Source organism: Lithobates pipiens, unplaced genomic scaffold (genome assembly GCF_037356315.1).
Source record: "Lithobates pipiens isolate NorthernLeopardFrog02 unplaced genomic scaffold, aLitPip1_a1.2 Scaffold_27, whole genome shotgun sequence".
Taxonomy (NCBI): domain Eukaryota; kingdom Metazoa; phylum Chordata; class Amphibia; order Anura; family Ranidae; genus Lithobates; species Lithobates pipiens.
In genome coordinates, this window is record NW_027507788.1 from 140,476,880 (window position 1) to 140,503,925 (window position 27,046).

At 45.3% G+C, this 27,046-nt stretch overlaps 1 protein-coding gene across 1 annotated transcript in view; it reads right to left on the minus strand.

Annotated features, from left to right (window-relative positions):
* Window positions 1-22,781, minus strand: part of ANKRD65 (ankyrin repeat domain 65) — an 82,207-nt gene extending 59,426 nt beyond the window's left edge. The window contains exon 1 of the mRNA XM_077457573.1: window positions 22,449-22,781. The gene's annotated coding sequence lies outside the window, so the exon portion shown is untranslated. The remainder of the gene's footprint in view (window positions 1-22,448) is intronic.
* Window positions 22,782-27,046: the final 4,265 nt, after the last annotated feature.

Sequence of the window (27,046 nt, forward strand, 5' to 3'; positions counted from 1 at the left end):
CATCTGTTGTCTCCCGTCTGTTCTCCAGGTGGCAGCGGGATATACCAGAATTGGCGGAGGAGGATTGGGAGGAGGGTGTCCAACAATATCTACCCCTCATGATATCCTCTAGAGACAGATATACCCAGCTTAGGTTTATTCACCGAGCTTACTACTCCCTGGATCATTTGGCCAGAATTTACCCTCACAGAAATGGTGTGTGCCCTAAATGCGGCTTGACCCCTGGCATTTTTTTCCATATTGTATGGTCCTGTGTGTACTTACAGGCCTTCTGGAGGGGGGTGGTATCGGAGATCAGCTCTATCAGTTGCTTTGATGTCCCCTGTGAGCCATTACCCCTTTTATTGGGAATTGTAGACACGCTCCCAGCATCGCAGGCTAAAAAACAATTTGTGTTCTATTCAGCCTTCTATGCTAGGAAAGCTATACTAATTAAATGGCAGGACCCTAGTCCCCCAACGGTTTCTCAATGGAGAGCCCTGATTGATGCGGCCTTGCCGCTCTATAAATTGACGTACCTAGGAAGAAACTGTCCCAAAAAATTTGATAAGATATGGGGCCCCTGGACCAAAGAGAGACCACTTCCTTAGTCACTAATCTCCAGATGGTATAAGCATCTCTAGATAGGAAGGTGGTGGTGGTAGGGAGGGCCGGGGAATCTGTCTGCCCTTCTAAATTAACTGGGGATGACTTGTGTCTGGTATAAACAATTGTATCCCACCTGTGATGATGTGTACTCCACGGATCTTGCTCTGTGAATGCAATTCTGGTTTGACAGGGACACTGCCCGAATGTATGCTGTAATATGATATGTTTATATGCTGCTTAGCCCAGACTGGACTTTCCTATCTGAATACTTTCCATGATTTACCGCTGTAAAACTGCCATGATGATCACTGCTGAGATTGTACCACTGTTCTGACTTGTACTGTACAAATTTAATAAAATCTTATGTTAAAAAAAAAAAAATGCAGCTTCCATGCCCATCTTATGCAGCCTCTGTGCCCATCATATGCAGCCACTGTGACCCCCCCCGCACACCGACTGCCTGGCACACACTTACCGTTCCCTGGTGGCGGATCAGGCTGCGGGTCAGGCGACAGTTCCTGCATCCTCCATCATTCCCTGTCCTCCTGTGCATGCGTCTCTTCTTACTTCTGCTAGGCGTCCAATCGGAGCGCCTCTGCCTTCAGCCAATCAGGTGACGGGTATTAGACTTGCGCCTCCTGATTGGCTCTGAGGCGGTTCAGTGTTAGCAAAGTGAATATTCATTCGCTTTGCTAACACAACTGGGTGGACTGTGAGTGCAATGCTCTGCGCTTGCAGTTCACCTTTTTTGAAGACTATTAGAGCCTATGGCTCTAATCAGGTGATTCATAAAAATACCCCCACCGCACCCAGCATCCAAAAAGGGGCAGGACGCCTGAATAGGGGGTGGCTACAGCAGTCATGGATAGATTCATTCTGTGCATGAATCTATCCATTTTCCATAGAGGGGGTGGCTGGAGAGAGGGGGTGGCACCCGTGCGCCCTTAATGGACGCACCGCCACTGACCCTGCCTCTGCCAGCTTGCTTATACTACATCCTGGTACCATCTCTTCCCCAACTAAGCAATGCACATGCACCTGGCCATCCCTGTCATGTAAAAGAGGAGGGACTTTGTTTGTCAACAGCTGGCGTTTCATCTCCAAGCTGTGTAATCTGCCTGGATCTCCTCCTGACAATTTCCTGGCTGATCGTTTCAGGCAGAAGCCAAGCGGCCTTTTGTTACAGGGCATCAAAGCTGCCCTTCCAGGCCACTCTGGTGGCTGCACCTCTTCTTCCAGAAGCGATCGGCCAGGAAACAGTCAGCACAATTCGCCCCTGCTCCACACTTGCCCTCCACTAATTTCCACTCGCTAAAAGCGAGCAGGTAAGTGGAAATTTTGAGAGCTGGTGGGCACCTTGACAAAAGGTATAGGGACAGCAAAAAATATATAAAAAATTTAATTTTTTAATTCTTCCTATTCTATTCACGCATTAAAAAAAAGCTGTTTTTTGGGGTTATGCATGCTTTAAAATGTACGTAACCCCAGACAATGAACAATTATTTGGTCTAAATATACAATGGAAGTGTTGCCTTATATCTGTTTTATGAGTGCAATAATACTTTTGATCCTGCCAGGAATCCTGTGCCATCCTCTGCACTCAGCAGTGTTATCTCAGTCATCTCCTTCTATGTTATATAGATGAGGAAAGGGGGAGGCGTCCTGTATTTTTTGTACCATTGATATGTAAACTTGTATTCATTTGATTTGTAGCAGCCTCCCAAACCTGCTTTCAGAGAGGAGCTTACTGCCATCACTTACACATAAAAATACATGTAAATGCAATTGAGTGGCTAGAATAAATGAATAATAATGGCCAAAAATATGGGTTTATACCAGGGGCATTTCATGAAATGAGTGGGCCCGTATACAAGATAAAAAGTGGGCCCTAGGGATTAGTGTCAGTAGTTTTTTTTATTTTTATGTATTTTATGGATTTATTTATTTACACTTTAATTATTTTTTTTTTTCACAATGCTTTTTAGGGGGAGGGGATTGGGGCAGTGGACAGTGTAGGGCGGGGGGGGGGGGGGGAGTGGTGTCCGTAGCTTTTTTTACAATTTTATTTTGTATAATTTTTATTTACTATTGAATTTTTTTATATTTATTGCAATTTTTTTTATCAGCCCTGTTGGTGGGCTTTGGTGAGATAGCGGGGTTCTACAGACCCCCTTGACATCTCCCTTTTGAAACACAGAAAGAAACTGAGGACACAGTTTCCCCAGTCCCTTTCTCTGCAGTCTCAGCACTGCAGATGAATGGACAGGAGACAGAGGCTCCTGTTAATTCATAAACTAAAGCAGAGTAAACACAGGTTACTCCACTCAGTTATCAAAGGACACAGGAGCGATGGCTAATTGTGTCCAATTCAGAAAAGGAAAGGGCCAGTAAATTACATATTTACTGGCTCCTTCCTCCACTCTCCTTCCTGACAGATTCCCCACAGCATCCAGCGGGAGGGATGTTCTCTGTGCCCGAGCCCATCCTATTTTGAATCCTGGCTCTAATTTGGTGCTTCAAAAAAACACCCCCCCTGTTGGAATTGCGTCCTGCATAGGGGGGCGGTGCTCTCAATGGATGGGTCGATGGACAGGCTCAATATTTCAAGTTGATCGATTGATCAACTTGGGTACAACTAGCCTGCGGGATTTTACATGCAATTATCACTAGCGGCTAGTATAGCTGCTAGCAAAAATCACTGTCTTCACCCAGCAGGTGGGGGGAAGGATTCCCCTGACAAGACTATCTGTGTTGATGGGGAAATCAAGCGCATTGTTCTCTTGCAAATTGTGATTGCAGGAAAGAAATTTGCTCCATGTATGGCTTGCATAGGTCTACATTTGTACAGGCGACTAGCCCTTGTGCGAATGACAGTGGCAGGACACTACTGATTCTTTAACCACTTGTGAGCGGCCAGCTGTGGCCGCCGAGTCCTGCACACTTGAACAACAAGTCCGCACAGCCAAGAATTACCTGCGGTAATCGCTGCAGGTGGCACACACAGTGTGCACTGTATGGGCTCGTGGCTGCAGCTATCCACACACAGCTGTTAATCCCAGCTGCAGGAATCATTCGATTCTTGCCGCTGGGATTCAGTGTGGCTAAATGCCTGTGTGAAAGCAGCCTTAGAGCTACAATTTCTGCACTGGTCCAGCCAATAAATGCACAGATATGCAAGCTAAAAGACACCCCCCCCCCCCCTTAATCATTATGTTATATTTGGTAGTCCTCAGTGCAGATACTTACCCACCTAGCAGATCCAGTGTTGTGCTGCTACTATCCATTTCTCTGCTGCCACTATGTTGCCATGTTTCCTCTGTGACATCAGTGGGAGGTTGCCTTGTCTTCGGGGTTGCAGTAGCTGCCTCCTGATGACACACTGCCAGGGATGAATGAAAGTCGATATGTAGGCAGGGGGAATCTAGAAAAAGCATAGGAACCTAGAACCGGTACGGGATGCATGCATGGAGACTCCAAATTATGTCCTAAGAAGGTTGTTGGAATGCCGACCCATAAGAACACTCCCAGGATATGAAATTCTTTGTTTGAGTTATTGCCAGTTTGGACTTTTCCCAAAGATGTTACACCTGCACAGGTAACCTGGGGCAGCCGCAGTTGAGTTAAGTTAAGGAAAGGACGTTGTTGCATATTGTACATGTTTTGCCTAATGTTCAGTAAAGTTGTTTAATCTGCTCAAAGCCTGGTCTGAAGTTACTCAAGGGGTGCATGTGGGGTCCTGGCATATTGCTCTAAGGAACTGGACTAGTACTTTGTGAACATCATTACAACAAAAGGTTATGTAGCACCCTTGTGCTAGTAAATTTAGTTGTGCTAGGTGGTAACCAGCCTGTTTAATTTATAGACTTTGATCAAATGGGTTTGTCCTAAGCTTGGGTTTAACTGTGGTTTCTCCCTTTTGTCAATAGGTGGCACTGTTACCTTTGGCATTAGTATGATAAATTACAGCGGATTCAGGTTATGAGTGAGTATACTTCTCTCAGCCAAGCAGTAGGAGTTTCTTTGGTCGCTGAAACTGCTGGGTAATGGTATTTATTCTGAGAGAGTCAGGTGATTGGGGTTCTTTCCACCCGGGCTGCGGCCTGGGTGGGTGTGTGTGAAGCAGCAGATGTGTAGGCCTGAAGCCTAAGGCTCAACCACGTGTAAAGGGGCTCGATCTGAGGGGAGCCTGATTGTTGCCAGGAGGCATTTGAGAAGAAGTTGCCAGAGGGTCAACCACTTGTAGCAAGGGGGATCGGCATTTAGCTCCTTCCTTAGCTGTCTGTCTTAGTCGGAGAAGATTGAAGTTACGACAATCTACTACCTGGTCACTTGGTACAGGATGAGAAGAATAATGAGGAGCATGCATGAGTTTCGTACTATGTGCTTGGCGGGACCCCATTCTGTTACTGGGAGTGAGGTAACCGAGGTAAACTGACTGGTGGATTGGGCAAAGACTCTGCATATCCCTCTTAATGCAACATTTACACCTGTTCAAGTGTGTGGGACAAGGGACAATATCTTTGGACGAACTCTGCATATAACTCTACACACAAGTGGTTCATCTCTGAGTTGGGGGACTACCTTAATGTTTGACTTTCACATGCCTGGTCCTAGGCATTGGTAACTACACCTTTGGGCAAGATGTTACCCCTGTGCTAGGATGAGTGGCCCCGTTCTTCGCCTGGCGTATCCTAAAGAACCCACCCTGGGGTAGGCCTCCTATGTGACTCACACTTGGCATTCAATGAGTTAATGGGGAACATGGAGGAAGTGCCACCAGCCTGGCCCTACAGATACCGAGGTACCAGGAGCTCAGTGCATATCTTTCTTGCTTAGGCAAATATGGTGGATGGAGCTGGACAGAGCATAAAAAAAAAAGAATGAGGTTTTAGTGTGTGGGGGGCCTTGGAGAGGAAAAAAGTTTGATTTCAGTGAAAGTCCACTTTAAATCAACTCAGCTGCCAGAGGGGGAGGGGTATATTTTGTCATTTTCACCTAAGGCGTCCTGGGACCTTGTCACTGTTTCACCACAATGCCGCTTACCACCTAAGTCTTATAATTTACAACTGATGCTAATTACCCAGCATCAGATTAGGTTTACTAACAAAGCATTATAGAGCTCCATGCAATAAAGCACTCAGCAGTTATTAATGGGAGCACAATAGCTTGTTTTATCTCCCCATCAGCAGGAGATGAATATCAGACAATAACATGCAATTACTTGTTCCCCCGTTCACATAAAACCACATCTACAAATACATAATGAAGAAATAAAAGCTTCAATACTGCTCTACAAACACAAGATACCGCAGGTTTGTAAATTCACCATTGGTTAATTTACCATATCATGTAAAAGTGCTGCTTTACCCCTAAAAATGCCCATACATGTACAGATTTCTTTCATTTAGCAGGCTTACCAAAAAAATAAAAAAATAAAATAGATTCCCTCATCCATGCTAAGGCCCATTGCACATAAAACATTTAGTCTGTGTGTGTGTCCAATCCCAGCATTTTAGTGCTTTCAGGAGAGATAGGTGCAGCATCCAGTCCCATTGCCTGCTGAAGGCAGCCTTTCAAAGTCTATGGCAAGTTAAAATTTGCTGCGGTTGGACAGGGCTATCCATTGTGCTGAGTGGTACTTAGGGTCTTATGCGTGGCTGCAAAATGTGCTACTATACTCTAATATCAAAAAGGAATGTCCACTTAATGCAACATCAAAAAATAAAGAATACACGAAAGAAGCAAAGAAAAAAAAGTCCACTTTAATTCAAGTGATCCAATCCAAACGCATTTGCAGTGAGAGATCACACATAGATTCATCAGTAAAGTTGTGCTGTGTCCAGACCTCCGCCCAGCGATCAACACAAGGCTTACTAGACAAAACTGACCATCAACTACAGATAGGTCGATATGCACAGATGGTATAATGGTATCCTCTGATTCCCAATGGTAATGGACCATCCTGGGCAGTATCGCAGTGTACCCTGGTGACGGTTCCTCCATAAACAGTGTATTAAAGATAAAAAGAGAGACCCCTCATAGTGTATCTCTGTATAACTTAATTTAATCAAGGTAAAAAAATTGCTTCTGATATTGACGTGCTGACATCACAGCTAGCTCCGCCCTGCGCGTTTCGTCATACCTGACGTCATTTGGGGCATTTTACTGTGACAAGCGCTTTTATCTGGAGATCTTGTAAGTGTATTTTTTTTTTACCTTGATTAAAAGTTATACAGAGATACACAATGAGGGGTCTCTCTTTTTATGATCTATTTGTAGTTTATGGTCAATTTTGTCTGCTAAGCCTTGTGTTGATCATTAGGTGGAGGTCTGGACCAAGGACGTGCAGTCAGGGCCTCACCTGCCATGAACATAAAAATAAAAAAAATCAAGTTTTGAGGGTGCTAGCTCAGTGACCTTGGGTCATAGAGACCCCAACTTATGTAGCCTAAGTCCTATCCCACCACTGGTAAAAATTTGGGGCTCCTACGACCTATGATTCCAGAGATATGGGGCTCCTTGCGTATCCTGTCAGAAGCTAAATACAGAGCGGCCACTTTAAATACATGCTGATACACTCTGTTTGCAGCAGACTGAGAGGTTGAGTTCACAGTGCCTCTCACTTCTTGTCAGAGGCACTGAGTTCAATGACCAGCTTGGAGTCTTGGACCAATGGTAAAGTACCATTAGTCCCAGCTGTCCAGTAAAATGCTGCACCTCTCACTGCAGTGTCATAGAAGGGGCATGTGTCTAAAAGACAAATGCTCTCTTCCAGCCCAGCCCTCTTAAATACAAGGAAAAAACATGGGTTTATGGGTATAAGACTTACCCACAATCCCATGTTTTTTCTCACACAGAAGGGAGAAACCAAGGGAGGAACCAACTCTGTTGAAAAAGTACTGTTAGCCCTTGTACACACGATCGGAGATTCCGACGGAATGTGTCCGATCGGAGCGTTTTGTTGCATATTCCAACTGTGTGTGGTCTGCATCGGACTGTTTCCGTCGGAATATCCATCGGACCAAATTTTCTAACTTGCCGGAAATATTTTCAGACAAAATGCTCCGATCGAACATACTCCGATCATGTGTAGAGAGTTCCGATCGGACAAAGTGCCACGCATGCTCAGATCAAATTCCTACATCAAAGCTATTGGCTACTAGCCTGAACGTAGTCCCATCGTAACGAAATTACGTCATCACGTTCCGAACGATCAAATTTTCCGACAACTTTGTCCGACCATGTGTATGCAACAGTTTCGGACAAGATCCATCGGACAAAATCCGACGGATTTGGTTGTCGGAATCTCAGACCGTGTGTACAAGGGCTTATATTCAAGCTAAATCATATATTTATATGCTATATGTTAGAACAACATAACAATTTATTATTTATCTATTTACTGTGAAATTACTGGTTGGAACTTATAACTTTAAACTTCAGTAATTTGTCCGTTAAGTCACCTGCTTGAGTACAGATTTTTAAAATATAGTAAATTACCTTAAAAACAATATATAGGGGGTGTGGTCTGGTCCTGGCCTGAGATGGCTGCTTAGTCACAGAGCTCCGACACCACAAGGTCCAGTAACAGCCTAAACAGAGGAACCATTCACGAAATGACAGGGAGAACATACCTCAGTGCCTCCGCTACCAGGTCCCAACTACCACAAGACCAGGGAACCCAGCTAAGCGGCAATATCCCAGAGTTTTTCTGCACGCAATTACAGAGGAGCACCATGTCTGATACACAGGCCTCTTCACGGAGGTCCCGCTCTTCCAGCACAAGCCCTAACAGAGCACAAGGCAGAACCTCCGGGAAGACATCCATGCCATTAGTACCAGAGTGGGGGAGGTGGAGAGAACAACAGCCTGCCATGATGCCTCGCTCTGCCAAGTGCAGCAAGCGAATGAATCCCACTCTCTCCACCTGAGGGAGCTTCACTGACATCTGGAGGATCTTGACAACCATGGCAGACAGCACAACCTGAGGGTAAGAGGGCTACCTAAATCCATCAAACTCAGCCAGCTTACCTGCACCACAGTTGCCCTATTTAATGACCTTCTAGAGAGGTCCCTGGATGCTCCAAAAGAGATAGAAAGATTACACAGAGCACTTAGATCCCAAGGAAAGGACACAGACCCACCAAGAGATGTGGTCTGCTGCCTAGTCAGCTTTCCCCAGAAATAAGAAATATGCAGAAAAACACATAATAGAGAGCGCCTGCAATCCCATGGCGCAGAAATCAAAATATTTCAAGATTTATCAAATATTACCCTGCAACTAAGAAAAGATCTGAGACCTCAAATAGATCTCCTGGGCTCTAGCTCTATTAGGTGTGACTGGAAGTTCCCCTTCTGCTTATCTGTAACAAGCCAAGGCCGCACAGAGTACCAGAAGATCTGGATGATTTCTGCAGCATCCTGGACATCCCAGTAATCGATCTGCCTGACTTGTATAGTGACTTTCGTCTACCGCCTACGAGACATGCTACCTTCATGGAAGACATCTGTAAGGCGGGTCACCGGGGCACCAGCTGTCGACCATCCCTCACCCCACACTACCTACCACCCGCTGCCCAAGGTACTCTGGGGAATGACAGCCCAACAGCTTCACCGGCTCATTGAAGAACTCGTCTTTTAGCCTAAAGCAAACTACCAGTACTCCCAGATGCATCCCATGAACTAAGGTCAGTACAGCAACCCTACAGAAATTCCTAATGATTTCCAATTGACTTACTCCCTCCTTTTTTTTTTCTTTTTTTTTCTCTCTCACCATCACCTACCCGTGACCATTTTTACTGATATGCTCTCTAACCGCTCTCCCAATTCAATGGACATATCTCTTTCTCTCGAACAACCATGTGAATGCCACCCCCAGACAACTGGACACCCCCAATTCAGGGATCCTACACTTTCCCTCATTCTACCATAACAATAAGCCTCCCACGAGCCCACAACTTCATATGGAACTGCCTCTCCATTTTCACAATCTGCTGATACAAATGCCTCCAGTATGGCCTACCAGAGAACATTATCTATGTAATACCCACGACTCATGTTAATAACTCAGGTATCATCCCATGGACTCCAGCGGATTACCTCGCCCTGAAAATACCTACTCCAAACGTGCCTTTCCACGATGGAATATATGCCATGATCATTCGGTCTTCCCTTCTATTGGCAAGCCCACTCGTATTGTCAAAAGAAAATGTCCGAGCTCTTTTACCAACTATGTGTCTCTACCCACAAGTCTCTGCGAATCCAATAATCTCCTAGGAAGATAGCCTTGGAGACCTACAGAACCCTCTGCAACATACTCCCACAACTTTGGACACATAGAAAGGGAAATGCATTGAACCACACCCAAAGGACACTCCCAATTCACCTGCGCAAATTTGAACTCATCTTTATCTCTCTCCCCCACCCCACCCCACTCCCCTTTTAATTCTCCTATGCCGATCCTCCCCTACCTCTAACCCAAAACCCCCCTCTGAAGAACAAAATATTGTGTTGTCAGTAAGTATTTTGTCAGCATAACACAGCATCTTCTAGGATATTCTTCCTGCTCATAACACAAAGATATGAGCTATTGATAAAGGAAGGGGATAAATGATTATGCTCCCTTCCTAGATCAATATATCACCTGCCTTGTTTTGTTGGGTTGCACCTGCTACATCTCTAGGGGATGGGCTCAGGGAGGAATCACCAGATATACCAATACTCAGGAATAACATAGATATCTAGCTTTTGATCAATCCCGATTTATCTACCCTCCCTCATCCCTCATCCTTATATGTCAGCACTTCACAATATAGTGAACTGGTCAGCTTAAAGGGGTTGTAAAGGTTTATGTTTTTTCACCTAAATACATCCTATGCACTAAGCTGAAAAAACACCTGTCTGTGACCTGTCCCCAGCCCCCCCCCCCCCGGTTTATTTACCTGAACCTTCAAACGTGTCCCACGGGGACGCACCTTATCTCTGCTAGGGGGTTCTTGGCTGTTGATTGGATATATTGATAGCAGCGCAGCCATTGGCTCCCGCTGCTGTCAATCAAATCCAATTACGCGGCCACCGGGGGGCTGACTCTTGCATTCGGTGTCTATGGACGCTGAATGCTGGACTCAGGAGCGCACATGCAAGGTAACCCCACGGGAGAACACTTCTCCCAGGGGATTATCTGATGCAGGGAGGAGCCTAGACAGCCGCCGAAGGACCCCAGAAGACCAGGATCGGGGCCACTCTGCGCAAAATGAGCTGCACAGTGGAGGTAAGTATGATATGTTTGTTATTTAAAAAAAAAAAAAAAAATTACGTTTAGTGTCACTTTAAGCAAAATATTTAAGCTGTAGCCAACTTCCCTACATCTGGCAAATAGACCCCGCAAGTAGATACCATCAAATTCCTCCCTGGACCACCCCATGCACCTTTAAATTATAATGTTACAAAGGTTGAAACCATATTGCCTGTCTTATTGTTTTGGTTTTCTTTTTGTCACATCTTACTCTGTTAAGCTTGTTAAACCTACCTAACCAAGTACATTACATGGTACAGATTTTTCTCCTTTCTCTTTCACCCTATTTAACATTGACACATCTAAATACTCATAACTCTAACTGGGCATACCAATATGTTGCACCAATTTCACACAGACTAACCACACGATCCCCAACACATTAACAGCCCTCCATGAGATACCTTCTTCTACTCAATCTACCTTTCCCATACCAACCCAAAACTCATCACTATACCCATAAACCTTTCTGTTCTACGCTCAGCTTCCCACCAATAGTCGCTCTGGCCTCCACTCCTCATCAATGCACTCACCCTGCACTCGGAAGATGCCATCCACTTGCTTACTTCCCTCAATTTGCTCTCTGCATACCTCTACATAAGCACCTCTGTCCTCATAGGTTTCGGAGACCCCATCCATCTCACTGCCGTAACCTACCAATCCTCCACCCAGGGAACTGTGGTAGTTCTTGCTGACTAATCCGGACCTCCGTATACCAAAGGGTGATATAGCTGGTCTATTCTCACCTTCCAGATTCAACCCCCGTACAACTTCTCTCACCCCCCGTTCTACTCCCCCTCTCTCATCCTCCCACCCTACCTCTCCTTACCCAGCCTTTCACCTGATACTGCCCCTTTCTTAGTGCTCACTTAACCACCCCATCTCCTTACCTTAACTACACCCAATCCCCCCCCCAAGTTGTCCATCTCTCACCCCCCCCCCCCCCAAACCCCCTCTGACTAATCATAGCATGGTCACAAACTCTATTAACCTGCTACCTCCATGTGCTCTTATCCCTCCCACTTCTAACACATTCAGAAATGGCTCAATCCAGGAACTCACCCACACCCTTATCACTTAGGCTAATATCCTTAAACGCAAAAGGCCTCAATATACCAGAGAATTGGTCTTAGATCTTAGCCAACATGCACTGCATGAAGGCCGACGTTATATTCCTAAAAGAGACTCACTTCAAATCAAAAACCATATCCAAATTAGAAAATCTCCACTTCCCCCATGTATCATTCCACCTCCCCCCACATCCAAAACCAAGGGAACATCCATTTTAGTGTTCAGAAATCTCCCCCTTCAAATATCAGACACCCTGGCTGACTAACAAGGGCGATATACTTCACTTTCTTACAGAGCCACACATATCTCTTCCCAACCTACTAGCAGACTAATCTCTAACCTTAAGATTAATTTATCCAAGAATTGCGCACTGAACATCTCTTTACCCAAACACACAGCCACTCAATGCCAAAAAAACATCCCCTTCCAATGGAAGGAAGAAGCAATAACCTACCTAGGAATCCAACTCCCCCGATATCTTAATAATCTTTATAGAAAAAACTACCTACCCATGCTACAAAACCTCACCACTGATCTAAAAAGCTGGAATAAACCCATCTTTTCATGGTTCGGCAGAGCGAACCATGAAAAGCAAGCGAGCGAACATTCACAAGGGATCCGTAAAGGTTTCTACTGTCCCACCATCCAAACTTTCTGGGTTGAAGTCCACCTAATTATAGAGAAAGTAACTACTTACACACTTGACTTCTCTCCGGCACAATTTCTCATATACTTCACCACCTTATTGAATAGCAACTACTTTAAATCCTTAGCCATGCACATGGAAAATGCGGCGAAACAATGCATTCCAATACACTGGAGCACCTCACACACCCCATCAATCAAAGAATGGCTGAAATGGAACGCCTCATCAGTTTGCCCATGATACACCTGCTAAATTCTCATCCAAATGGGCCTGCTGGACCCACTTTCAGACCACAACAGACTACAAAGACCTCACCACCACACGCTACCCGCCTGACATTTCTCTACCACCCCTGCATAAATCCAGATTCAATTTATATAATCTCTAATAGCCACTTATATCAAAAACAGCGAGCTATCCTCATCAGTCACAATCCCATAAAAAACATTATTCCCCTTACCTTCCCCTACCGGGGGGAGAGAGAGATGAACAACAACCACTCCCCCGGTTCCTTACCCTCACCTGCAACCTTGAAATTTCCCCACACCCCCCTTCTTATCCACCCCACCCCCTCTCACCCCCTTAACGAAACAACACCCCCTTCTTTTCATATACAAGCCTCATCCCTGACCCCTAAACATCCTCTTAGATATACAGAAACCTGCGCACCTAGAACCCTCCATACAATCTGAATCCTCCTCCTTAAAAACAAATACACCCTCCCCATAACATTTTTTTTTAAACGGATTAACAAACCCACATGTCCAATCAAAATTTATGAAATTCAACAGGTTCCTGACTCCACAGATACAGGGTTCCCTCTCTTTAGCTTAATAACAATTAACATTTTGATGTTTATAACCTATAATTTACGTTAACATACCTTGACCTTTGTCATTTGACTTGTATTATGTGTTTTTGTAATACTCTTCATTTGCGTGTTCTCTATTACTTCCAATAAAAACTTTATGGAAAAAAATAAAATAAAAACAATATATAATAGTTATTTGTATATTACTTACTTATGTTAATTAACCCCTTGCCACCCAGGCCAATTCTGACACTTCTCTCCTCCGTGTAAAAATCATCTTTTTTTTGTTAGAAAATTACTTAGAACCCCCCAATCATTATGTGTATAGTAGACACCCTAGGGAATAAAATGGTGGTCGTTGCAACTTTTTATGTCACATGGTATTTGCGCAGAAATTTTTTTGGGGAAAAAACCTGTTTCATGAATGAAAAAAAAAAAAAAAACAATATCGTTAGCCCGATTTTTTTGCATAATGTGAAAGATGATGCTACGCCGAGTAAATAGCTACCTAACATGTCACACTTTAAAATTGCACACACTTGGAATGACGCCCAAACTTCAGTACTTATAAATCTCAATAGGTGACACTTTAATTTTTTTTTACAGGTTTAGAGTTACAGAGGAGGTCTAGTACTAGAATTATTATTCTTGCTCTAACGTTCAGAGTGTATGTAACCTGTGTGTATCTGGCTCTGATACTAGCCAGTGCCTCACCAGCCACTGACCTCACCGCACATCCCTGGTCTGGACTAAGTACAACTTTGCTTGAATCATGCCTTTCTGCAGTCTCTGACCATCTCTTGTATCATGTCTGCAGTCTCTATCCCATCTCTTGTATCATGTCTGCAGTCTCTATCCATCTCTTGTATCATGTCTGCAGTCTGTCCATCTCTTGAATCACGTCTGCAGTCTCTGACCATCTCTTGAATCATGTCTGCAGTCTCTGACCATCTCTTGAATCATGTCTGCAGTCTTTGACCATCTCTTGAATCATGTCTGCAGTCTCTGACCATCTCTTGAATCATGTCTGCAGTCTCTGGCAATCTCTTGTAACATGGCTGCAGTCCCAGACAGCTTTGGGCACTATAAGTACCCAACCTTAGTTGGCCCCCACCCCATCCCACTGCACTTCTGTAAGAGCAGATACTTGTCTGCCACAGTTCCATCCAGTTGAGGCAGTGTGTGGGCACTAAAGCACATCTAAGCCAAGGAATAAAAATATAATCTATTGCAGTTTACTAATCCTGCGTTGGCGATATTCGTTTTATTTTTTGTTAATTTTTTCATCCCTTTAATTATGTCTATTGATCACACCATTTACACATGTCCTGTCCTAGTGTCACAGCTCTCACTCACTGTACTATATGTACAGAGCAGCAATATTGTCATCTTAAGAGAGGAAATGTGTTAGGATTACAGGATACCCCCTTTTCTCTTTCATATAACATAGAGGGGAGGTGTTCTACAGTCTAAAAAGACTCAGAATGTAACTAATAACAATATAGCAGAGAGCTCAGGAAGCTGTTATACAACACATACTTGTGATGTTTTAGTACGCAGAGAACAAATGCAAGAGCCTGAGGAGGCTGCAATATGAGTGATAGGTATACTGCCATAGGTTTTCATTATTTTTACAATGATAGAGAGGACTAGGACTATGGTGTGTTTGTTACTGCTATGTGGTTATGGTGACTAGAAATTCTGATTTGGCATTGTGACATTTTATCACTCAGTTGTTATTTGCATTGTTATTGCAATTAGTTTGATTTAGCCATGTTCTACCATTGTTTTTCATCTTGCCCTTGCCCACATGCAGTAGCTCTAAAGCTCAGTGCTCTCAGCCATTGGTTTTCCAAGATGCCTGTTCAACAGGACACACTGGCTGAAAGTAGTCTGGTTTCTGTTGTACCGGCCTATACGGGACGATATTCAAGGATTTCACCTTACCTCAGAGAGATTTTTCCTCACTTCCTATTGTATCTCTGGGACAGGAAGTGAATGAAATGTACCCAGTGAGATACAGAAAGCTAGCTAATCATCCCCCATGTCCGCCGTAGGGGGAATATAGGGGCCTTCCTACCTGCAACCCATTTGTCAAGTTTGTGGTGAGCTGACCTCCTTTCCTTAATTATGTGATGAATTTGGTTATATATATATAAATGGCTATTTTTATGAAATGCTGCTCTTGCTTCCTAACTATTTAAATGTTATTTGCTATACTTTGTATAGATATCCTCCTGGAGAAGCGGTTTGCCCCACGAAACTAGCAGAAGAAACCCTGTGCGCCACCAAGTTTGAACCCTCCCTGTGGGGAATCCGTTAGGAGCGCTCTAACTGTGGTGTACACATTATTATATTTTAACATGTGATGTCTTGTTATTTTCTTATGTGTTTATTAAATATGAGATTTTAATGAATTTTTCTTTTTTTTTTGCTTTGCTTAAATTACCAAGTACCGACATAGTCCAATTTATGCTATTGTGGTTTGGAACTGCTTAAAGAGGAAGTAAACCCTGATGAGTTTACTTCCTCTTTCATTCAGTGCAAAGGTAAAGCATAATGGACTACTATGCATCGCATAGTAGTCCATTATGTGTCACTTACCTGACACAGGAGCCAGCGAAGTCACCGCTGTCCCCTGTAGTCCGGCGCATCCATCTTCTCGGTGGGTCTCGCTGCTCTGCCGCTGTCATTCGGTGAAGCCGCAATGACGTCACTCCCGCGCATGCACACGGGAGCTGCCACGCGTTGCATATCGCCGTTGACGGCGGCGCGCTCAGTGCGCCTGCACACCGCTGTGTACGGCACATGCGCCGTAGACAGCGGTGCCTGTCTTTCGGCAAATATTTCCTAAACCGTGTATGTTTAGGAGATATTTCTTGGACCTACAGGTAAGCCTTAATCTAGGCTTACCTGTAGGTCAAAGTGTGTGGTAAGGGTTTACAACCACTTTAAGGGCTAGCATGAGCGTCTACCCCAGCACTCCCACACCAATTATTCTTTCAACAAGATACAGAAAGCAAAAAAAATAAAACATTTTGGGCTTTAGATATTCTTCACTGCCTCTCATGCTATCACATGCTTATCGTCTATAACAGTGTCTCTCAACCAGGGTGCTATTTGGGTTTCCCCAGGGTGCTGTGAGACCCAGTTTTCTTTGGATCACAGATTGTTGAGTGGACTGTGATCGGGGCGGGGGGGGGGGGGGGGGTGGACATTGTCATGAGGGTACTCTGATCTGATGGGGAGGGGAACCACTAATGTATAGAGGGCACTCTGATGTGATAGGGGACCTCTAATGTATAGTGGGTACTCTGATGTGATGGGGGACCTCTAATATATAGGGGGCACTCTGATGTGATGGAGTGGCGCTGGTATGATAGAGGACCTCTAATGTACAGGGGGGACATTGATGTTGAGGGAAGGCTCTGATGTAATGGGGGGGGGGTCTCTGATTTGATGGGGGAACTTTGGTATGATGGAGGACCTCTAATGTATTGGGGGGGGGGGGGGGGTTGATGTGAAAGAAAAGCTCTGATGTGATGGGGGGATCTCTAATTTGATGGGGGGACTCTGGTATGATGGAGGACCTCTAATGTATAAGGGGGACTTTGATATGAAAGGAAGGCTCTGATGTGATGGGGGACTCTGATGTGAAGTTAATGTCATCAAGGTGGTTGTCTATATCATCCCAGGCTCAGGTTTCCCATTGATAAGTCACAATGAAGTTTTTTTTTCTAGACTGGGGTGTCTCGAGATTTTGCTTACACTATAAAAGGTGTCAAACAAGGTTGAGAAAGACTGTTTATAATGTGTATTGAAGTTATGCACTCTTGACGTAGAGAGATTGTGTTTATATATGAGTGTGGTACGGCTATTATTCTATTCTCTTTCAGAGAGAAGATTTCATGCATTTTGTCTTTGTGCTTTGCAGTGTGTTGAGTAAATTTTTTGTATTGTGAGTACAAAACATATGAATAAGAGCCGGTTCACACAGCGGGCGATGCGAGGCGACACGACTCGCCTCGCCTCGCTCTCGCAAGTCGCCCCCGTTCTGTACAATGGAACTGTTCTGAGAGGAGCGACTCGAGTCGCTCCGACTCAGAAAAAAGGTTCCTGTACTACTTTTGGGCGACCTCGGGGCGACTTGCATTGACTTCTATACAGAAGTCATTTGCAAGTCGCCGCTGAGGCCGCGGCAGGTCGCGGCGAGGCAAGTCGGAGTCGCCTCGCCTCGCCTGCTGTGTGAACCGGCCCTAAAATAAGTACAATTAAAGTGTATATAAGCCCAAAAACAAAAATGTAACACAATGCAACATTAGTTTTCTCTTTTTCAGACTTCTTTCCCCTTATGCCCCATACACATGGAAAATACAAGGGAAAATGTGCGATTGGATCATGTTGTCGGAACAAAGTTTGAGAGCAGGATCTAAAATTTTCCGACAACAAAATCCGATTGAATAAATTCCGATCGTGTGCAGACAATTCCGACAGACAAAGTGCCATACATGCTCAGAATAAACTAAGAGATGAAAGCTATTGGCTACTGGCTCCTTTATAGTCCCGACGTACGTGTTTGATGTCACCTCGTTCAGAACGATCAGATTTTCCGACAACTTTGTGTGACCGTGTTTATGCAACACAAGTTTCGGCCAAAATCCGTTGCAAGAAATCAGATGGATTTTGTCGTCGGAAAGTCTGACTGTGTGTGAGGCATTATTTTCACCAGGAGGTCCTGCCAGTAAGGGCACTTCCTTCCTGGTGACATTGCTGACATTCTGTACCCGATTTACCTCAGGGCAGGACTACAGAAAACCCTGTCCTGTTCATAACACCGTAAGGCTCGGTTCACACAGGGGCGGCACGACTTGCAGTGCCGCGACCTGCACACGATCAGCGGCGACTTGCAAAACGACTTCTGTATAGAAGTCAATGCAAGTCGCCCCAAAGTAGTACAGGAACCTTTTTTCTAAGTCGGAGCGACTTGAGTCGCTCCTATTAGAACGGTTCCATAGTACAGAGCGGAGCGCGACTTGTCAGACGGCGAAGTCGCCTGGACAAGTCGCCCCTGCGTGAACCGAGCCTTAGGATGTGGGCCATAGTTCACAAAGGTGACCTCAGCAGGAAGATGAGACTTTTTGGCCTGGTTAACACCTATGCAATTTGCTTTTGATCTGCTTCTGCAGTGCTTTTTGTGGTGTGTTTTTGGCCACACTTTTTTGCAGTATTTTTAATGTTTTATGCTTTTTTGGGCCAATTTGTTGTTGGGTAGATTAAAAGTCAAAATCGCAGCAATAAAGCACTACATGCTTTTCTGCAGCTTCTTTATTAAAGTCTATTGAATCCAAAATGCACCGTTTGGAATTTAAAAAGTCCCTGACCCTCTCCTAAAACACAGCAGCTGAAAAAAGCATAGATGTGAATATGTCCCATAGGAAACCATCTTAAATGGACTGTAGTGCGTTTCTGTAAAAAGCACTAAAAAACACATAGGTGTGAACCAGGCCTTTGAGATAACACTGCTGAGTGCACAGGACAGCACTGGATGCCTGGCAGGATCAACAGTATTGTTTTTGCACTTTTCAAACACATATAAGAATAAACTTTTAATGGTATATTTAACAAACCAAAAGGGAGCAAATAAGAGAAGTTCATTGTTAGAGTTAACATACAGTTTGAGGGCTCATACACACATATGTATTGTAGCAATGCAGATTAAAATACATGCACACTATCACAATGCATGGCAACGCACCTGTTCTATGTGTGGTGCGTTGAGGTGCCATTGATTGCGAATGGCCCCCCAGTGCATTGTACAGTAGAATCCAATACACTACACACCGCATATAATGCATTTATCTTGTGTGATGCAATGTATTTGCTTGCCGCCCACCCACCGTCATATGACAGCTGGGCAGCGTGGCTCTCATTCTGGGTGGACATCATATGACAGCCCTCCAGAACGACCGCTCACATGGGCCTGTGGGGGCACGCATCACGGCGATCTCTGGTGCGGTGTGTCAGTCTGACACCGCTATACGATCTTGGAAAAGAGCCTCTGATGGAGGCTCTTTACCACGTGATCAGCCATGTCCAATCACGGTAATCACGATGTAAACAGGAAGAGCCGTTGATCGGCTTTACCTCACTCGCGTCTGACAGACGCGAGTAGAGGGAAGCCGATCAGCTGCTCTCCTGATGGGGGGGGGGTCTGTGCTGATTGTTTATCAGCACAGCCCCCCCCCCCCCGATGCCCATCCATGACCACCAGGATGCCACCAGGACCACCAGGGATGCCACCACACTGGACCACCAGGTATGCCACCCTAGACCACCAGGGAAATGCCAATCAGTGCCCAGGCAGCTACCAATTAGTGCCCAGGCAGCTGCCAATCAGTGGTGTGTTTTTGGCCACACTTTTTTGCAGTATTTTTAATGTTTTATGCTTTTTTGGGCCAATTTGTTGTTGGGTAGATTAAGGCTGGGTTCACACTGCTGCGGGGGGAGATCCGGATGTGATTCGCACCGCAAATCACATCCGATCTCCGTAGCGATGCGAGTACAGCCATACAGATAGTATGGCTGAATTCGCATCGCTCCCGCAGCAAACTCGCACGGGACCCTTTTTTTGGTCCGTAACAGAATCGGATCGCATGGGGGTTCACACCATGCGATCCGATTCCTGTGCGAGTCGGCAGATCGCACTGCGATATGCAGACGAATCTGGGGGTGTCATTAACATAACATTGACACTCCCAGCCATCCGCATAGGGCAGTGTGAACTGCCGGCGGGAGGTGTGCGATGCGGGTAAACGCCGCGGATTCGCGGCGTTCCCGCATCGCAGCGGTGTGAACCCGGCCTTAAAGTCAAAATCGCAGCAATAAAGCACTACATGCTTTTCTGCAGCTTCTTTATTAAAGTCTATTGAATCCAAAATGCACCGTTTGGAATTTAAAAAGTCCCTGACCCTCTCCTAAAACACAGCAGCTGAAAAAAGCATAGATGTGAATATGTCCCATAGGAAACCATCTTAAATGGACTGTAGTGCGTTTCTGTAAAAAGCACTAAAAAACACATAGGTGTGAACCAGGCCTTTGAGATAACACTGCTGAGTGCACAGGACAGCACTGGATGCCTGGCAGGATCAACAGTATTGTTTTTGCACTTTTCAAACACATATAAGAATAAACTTTTAATGGTATATTTAACAAACCAAAAGGGAGCAAATAAGAGAAGTTCATTGTAAGGCCGCGTACACACGCGGGGACTGTTCGCCCAACTTTGTCCGCTGAACAGTGTTTCGGCAAACAGTCCGCTCGTGTGTGGGCTTTCAGCGGACAGTTTCAGCGAACAGTCCGCTGAACAAGGTTTTTCGGAAATTCCGAAAAACTGTCCGCTGAAACCTTGTTTCAGCGAACAGTCCCCTCGTGTGTAGGCTTGTTCGTCAAACTAAGTTCTGCGCATGCTCAGAAAGGATTTACACGCCGAAAGTTATAATGCAGTGTATAGGACGTCGTATTTTTCGTCCCGTCGTACGTGCCGTTCACGTCATCGCGCACGGTTTCAGCAAACTGTTCGTCCGCCGTGTGTGGCCATGTCCGTCCATGCTAATTTTGAGCGGACTGTTTGCCGAAACTGTTTGACGGACAAAGTTGGGCGAACAGTCCCCGCGTGTGTACGTGGCCTTAGAGTTAACATACAGTTTGAGGGCTCATACACACATATGTATTGTAGCAATGCAGATTAAAATACATGCACACTATCACAATGCATGGCAACGCACCTGTTCTATGTGTGGTGCGTTGAGGTGCCATTGATTGCGAATGGCCCCCCAGTGCATTGTACAGTAGAATCCAATACACTACACACCGCATATAATGCATTTATCTTGTGTGATGCAATGTATTTAAATGCTTGCAGCCCACCCACCGTCATATGACAGCTGGGCAGCGTGGCTCTCATTCTGGGTGGACATCATATGACAGCCCTCCAGAACGACCGCTCACACGGGCCTGTGGGGGCGCGCATCACGGCGATCTCTGGTGCGGTGTGTCAGTCTGACACCGCTATACGATCTTGGAAAAGAGCCTCTGATGGAGGCTCTTTACCACGTGATCAGCCATGTCCAATCACGGTAACCACGATGTAAACAGGAAGAGCCGTTGATCGGCTTTACCTCACTCGCGTCTGACAGACGTGAGTAGAGGGAAGCCGATCAGCTGCTCTCCTGATGGGGGGGGGGGTCTGTGCTGATTGTTTATCAGCACAGCCCCCCCCCTCCCGATGCCCATCCATGACCACCAGGATGCCACCAGGACCACCAGGGATGCCACCACACTGGACCACCAGGTATGCCACCCTAGACCACCAGGGAAATGCCAATCAGTGCCCAGGCAGCTACCAATTAGTGCCCAGGCAGCTGCCAATCAGTGGCCATCCCCAATGCCTGCCAGTGCCATCAGTGATGCTTTTCAATGGCATCTATCAGTGCCGCATATCAGTGCCCATCAGTGCCACGTATCAGTGCCCAGCAGTGGCACCTAAAAATTCTGTTTGGGTACAGTGTTGCATGACCGCACAATTGTCATTAAAACAGCGACAGCGATGAAAGCTGAAAATTGGCTTGGGCAGGAAGGGGGTGTAAGTGCCCGGTATTGAAGTAGCTAAAAAAAAAAATAATAAAAAGGTTTTTGCTTCCACACACACGGTACTAACATTAAGTTCACTGTTCAAGTTCCAGTATGACTTGTTAACGCATGTTAACGTAACTCACCTGATCTCCTACTGTAAGTTTCTTTTTTTTTTATAAATAACAAGAAATGTCATAGATTTTATTGGCTACTATGTGAAAATCTCAATAAAAATATTGTAAAAAAAAAAAAAGTCATGCATATTTTTCATCTATAGTGTTGCACTGGCAGCCCATTTATAATGAACGGCCCACCTTAATTAAATTCCTGCTAACGCAATAGAACGCTTTAGTGTGAATGGGCCCCTTTTTAAGCCTCATGCCATATACTGTACAGTATATCATTACCTGTTATACAGTGCCTTCCTCTTAGTTCAGCGAGGATCTAGTTTGGCTTCGGGGCACCAAATCCTGCGACCTGGGCTGCGAAGGGCTGGGTTGCTCCAAGGATAAAATGCAGTCGACTCCTTCGGACTTCTAGCTGCTCACAGAAGGTTAACGTGCAGAGAAATCGAGAAGGGTATTAAACAAAAGAGATCTTGTGCAATTACTCCCTGGATATTCCGGCAAGTGTGAACATGTTCCCCTACAGAGCTTCCCTCTGTTAAAGGGTAATCTGTTAATGATTCCGGTCAACTTTACAAAGGAGCAGGGACTGAGGGAGGGGGACAGGAGGAGGGACATACCAGAAGAGAAACAAGAGAACAATGTTTGTCAGGAGGGCAATCCAGAGCTGAGCTCTGCGGCACAGAGGATCTGCTGTTTGATACTCGCTGCCATGATCTAAAATAGATTATTATGTTCACAACATGTTTCACGCTGTGTAAAGACTGCAGGCGGCGGGGCAGTCCCCGTGTCCTCACTGGATCATTGGGGCTGATTTACTAAAGGCAAAGTCCAGTTGCTCCAAAGCTTAGTAAATGAGGTGAGGCTTCACTTTGCAAACAATACCCAATCACGTGCAAGGAAAATAAAAACAAACAGCCTTTTTGCTTGAACATGATTGGATTATGGAAGTCAGCAGAACATTTACTCATTTATTAAAGCAGAGTTCCCCCAGCAAAAAATTAAAAGTCAGCAGCTACACATACTGTAGCTGCTGACTTTTAATATCAGGACACCTACCTGTCCTAAAATCCATCAATGTTGGCCCCCAAGCTGTTTCCACCAGCTCTTGGGTGCTGCCTAGGGTTGCCACCTGTCTGGGATTCACTCGGACAGTCCCTCTGAAACTCAGACACATTATTCAGACAGGAATGTGGCTTGGAACAGGACCTGACAGAAGGGTGAGAGGGCACTATGCTCCCCACATTGTCTGTAAGGGAAACTGGCAAAAACAGGTACCCGCTCCCCCCGAAAGGTGCCAAATGTGGCACCGGAGGGGAGGAGGAGTCAGATAAGGGGAGCTTCCACTTTTGAGAGGAACTTCGCTTTATGCTCTGGAGCAACTGCACTTTGGAAACTGCACAGTCTATTTGTCTTTAGTAAATCAAACCCAGTGACTGTAAGGGGTTGATTTACTAAAGGCAAATAGACAGTGCACTTTGCAAAGTGCAGTTGCGCTCTGCAGAAGCAGTTGCTCCATAGCTTAGTAAATGAAGTTCTGCTGACTTCCATCATCCAATCATGTGCATGCAAAAATGTTTTTTTTTATGTTCCTTGTACATGATTGGATATTCTTTGTAAAGTGAAGCTTTACCTTATTTACTAAGGTCTGAAGCAACTGCACGTTGCAAAGTGCACAGTCTATTTGCCTTTAGTAAACTGACTCCTCAAACTGGTCATATGCACTGGCAGATTTTCAAATGAAATTTGTATGAACAGTCATAGTAAAATTTCCAGTACATTTGATGATTTGACAAATTTAATTCAAAAACACTTTAAAATATTGTTTGTCTTTAACATTTAAAGGGGTTGTAAAGGTAAATGTTTTTTCACCTTAATGCATTCTATGCATTAAGGTGAAAAAACATCTGACAGTCCCGGCGCCCCAGCCCCCCCCCCCCCGTTTTACTTACCTCACCCCTCGAAAGTACCGCGCTCGTCCCCCGACGTCCTTTCCACCGTTCAGCCTGGCCGCTGATTGGCTGTAGTGGATGGATAGAAAGCAGCGCAGCCATTGGCTCACGCTGCTGTCAATCACATCCACTGACGCAGAGCGCCGGGGGGCAGGGCCGTGTGATACAGCGAGTGGCTATAGCCGCCGGCTGTATCACGGGAGCGCGCCCGCAGATGCTTCTCACCATGCGAGGGATCTCACATGAATGTGAGAAGCACCTGCAGGAGGAAGCCGAGACAGCCGCGAGGGACCCCAGAAGAGCAGGTTCGGGGCCACTCTGTGCAAAACGAGCTGCACAGTGGAGGTAAGTATAACATGTTTGTTATTTAAAAAAAAAAAAAAATTCACTTTACAATCCCTTTAATTTTGAAATGAATAGACTTTCCAAATGAAACGCACATTTACAGTTAGGCTGGCCATAGACACTTTTTTTTTTTTTTTTGCTTTTTATCAGAAGAAAACGAACAGAGGTTGATTTACTAAAGGTAAATAGACTATGCATTTTTCAAGGTGCAGTTGCACTCTACAAGAGCAGCTGCTCCAGAGCTTAGTAAATGAGCAGAAGCTCTACTGATTTCCATCATCCAATTATGTGCAAGCAAAAATGTGTTTTTTTTATTTATTTTTTCCTTGCATGTGATTGGATATTCTTTGTAAAGTGAAGCTTTACCTCGTTTGCTAAGCTCTGGAGCAACTGCACTTGGCAAAGGGCACCATCTATTTGCCTTTAGTAAATCAACCCCAGAGTTTTGTGGATGGAGGGATCCTCCTCGCTGTGCCTTTGTATTCTAACTCCTCTGCTGTCAGAGCACATTGGTCAGTGGCTGTAGCTGGCGGATGAGCAAAATTTTTCCAAGAGTCCCATTCTACAGAAATGGATAGTTAGATCAACTTCTATTAAGATGGAACAGCCATAGATGGGTCTAAATCCAGCTAATCTGTGCTGAACTGGCCGAATTTCGATCCATCCATGGGCAGCTTTAGAAATTCATACGTTCAAGAAGTTTTCCATCTGGGTCCTTCAAGTTTACTTAGATTGAAAACAACCATGCATTTGACCCCACCGATGATTAAAAAAATTGAATGAACGTTCTTCAAACCTAACATTTCTAACAAAATGATGTGTAGCCAGCTTAAAGAGGAGGTCCGCCTTAAAAAAAAATATCAGAGCAATTCCCAACACAGCACATTGTACTGTTTCATTTTTTACTTTAAAGAACTTTATTGAAATGTCACTGTGTGTTTAGCGTTTCTAAATCCAGGACCCTGCATTCACTATATCTGTCAGTTTCGACTGCACTGAACTGTGGTGATAAGGTGGTGTGATGTACATTTTAGCACATCACACAATTCCCTTTTTTGTCAACTTTATTTGAAATGCAAAAAGTGACACTTTATTTGTGTCACTGCACAGAACTGCGGTGCTTTGTGCTGCTGTGCGGTGACATGCAGTGCCTTCCCGTATACTGAGATAAAACGCTGCATGTCTGCTTTATATTGCAGCTCACTGCACCTCCGGACTGCATTGCAGTGTAAATGGGGCAAAATAAAAAACAATTGTATTCTGTTTGTCCTAGCGGTAACGTGTTCTTCCTTGAATGGTACTTGTGTCGAGCAAGCAACCTCCTGTGTGCGGTAAGCAGCGGGGCAGTGGCTCTGCACAGGAGCCAGAAGCTAGTGGTGATCACTGGAGTAGTGGTGCCTACCACAGTGATTTCAAGCTTCCACGGAGATCCCACAAGTATGGCAGATTCATATTTACATTGGTCCAAGCTGGACCTCCAGTCACCCATGTAGTACCCTCCCAGTTAGTGTAGGTTACTAGGCAAATTTATTTGAGCTCCTCTGCAATCAGTAGAGCAGGGGGTTGATTGTTCTGGTCTGCTCAGTGTTTCACAGGCTGCTGGTCTGATCAGAGCCGGATTAAGAGCATCATGTGCTTGGTGCCGAGGATTTTGGTGGACCTTTTACTGGGCACCCTTCTGCTTTCCAGGAGCTGGCATTTGATTTGCCAAGTTTCTGTAAGTGCCGTGTATTGGCATGCACTCTGAGCTGAAAAAGTGCAGCTGCACAGGCCTAACACTTTGGAAGCCCCAGACTTCTGTAAGAGCCCTGCATTGGCATGCCCCAGTCTTCTGTTAGGACTGCTCATGTAGTGCCCATTATCAATCCCACCACCTTGCCCAGGCGGTGCATGTGGAATGCAGGGCCTGTCAGGGGAAATCTCTTCCCGTTGGCCCATTGCTTTCCATGAGAAGTCTGTCCTTTTTGGGTGGCTGGGCCTATATTAAGATAGGGGCCTTGGAGCTGCAGCTCCAATAGCCCCTACGTTAATCCAGCCCTGGGTCTGATTGCTTCCTCCCTATTCTAGAGGATCCCAGAATTACAGTGGGAGGAAGGATAGGTGAGCATCCTGAATATTTATGGAGCCTAGCCAATCACTGAAGAGGTGTGTCCAGTAGGTGGCTGGAGAGCCCATACATAGTCTGAAGCCAGAGAGTGTTGGATCCTGGGTTCAGTCCTGCCAGAGAAGTCCCCTCTCTGAGGGAATCTGTCCCTCTGGGCAGTCTGTTGGGGTTGCTTCTAGGAGGTTATCTAGGCTTTAGTCTAAGCTGTGGGGGACTATTTTCTAAAGTCTGGGATTTCTGCCTACGTTCTGGAGATCTTACTGGAGGATATCAGGTGGAGGCTGGAGGAAAGAGTGTCCCGTGGCCTTGTAGTATCCTGAGTCTTAAGATAAGTCTTCCTCACTGAAGAGCCCAGTGGATATCAGAAAGAGGCAACTGATCCTGTGACAATGTGAGCACTGACATGATCCTAGGGTCTAAAGACTGTGTGCAGTTCTCAATACTACAAAGAGGCAAGTCCTAGGCATTCTCCCAGCAAG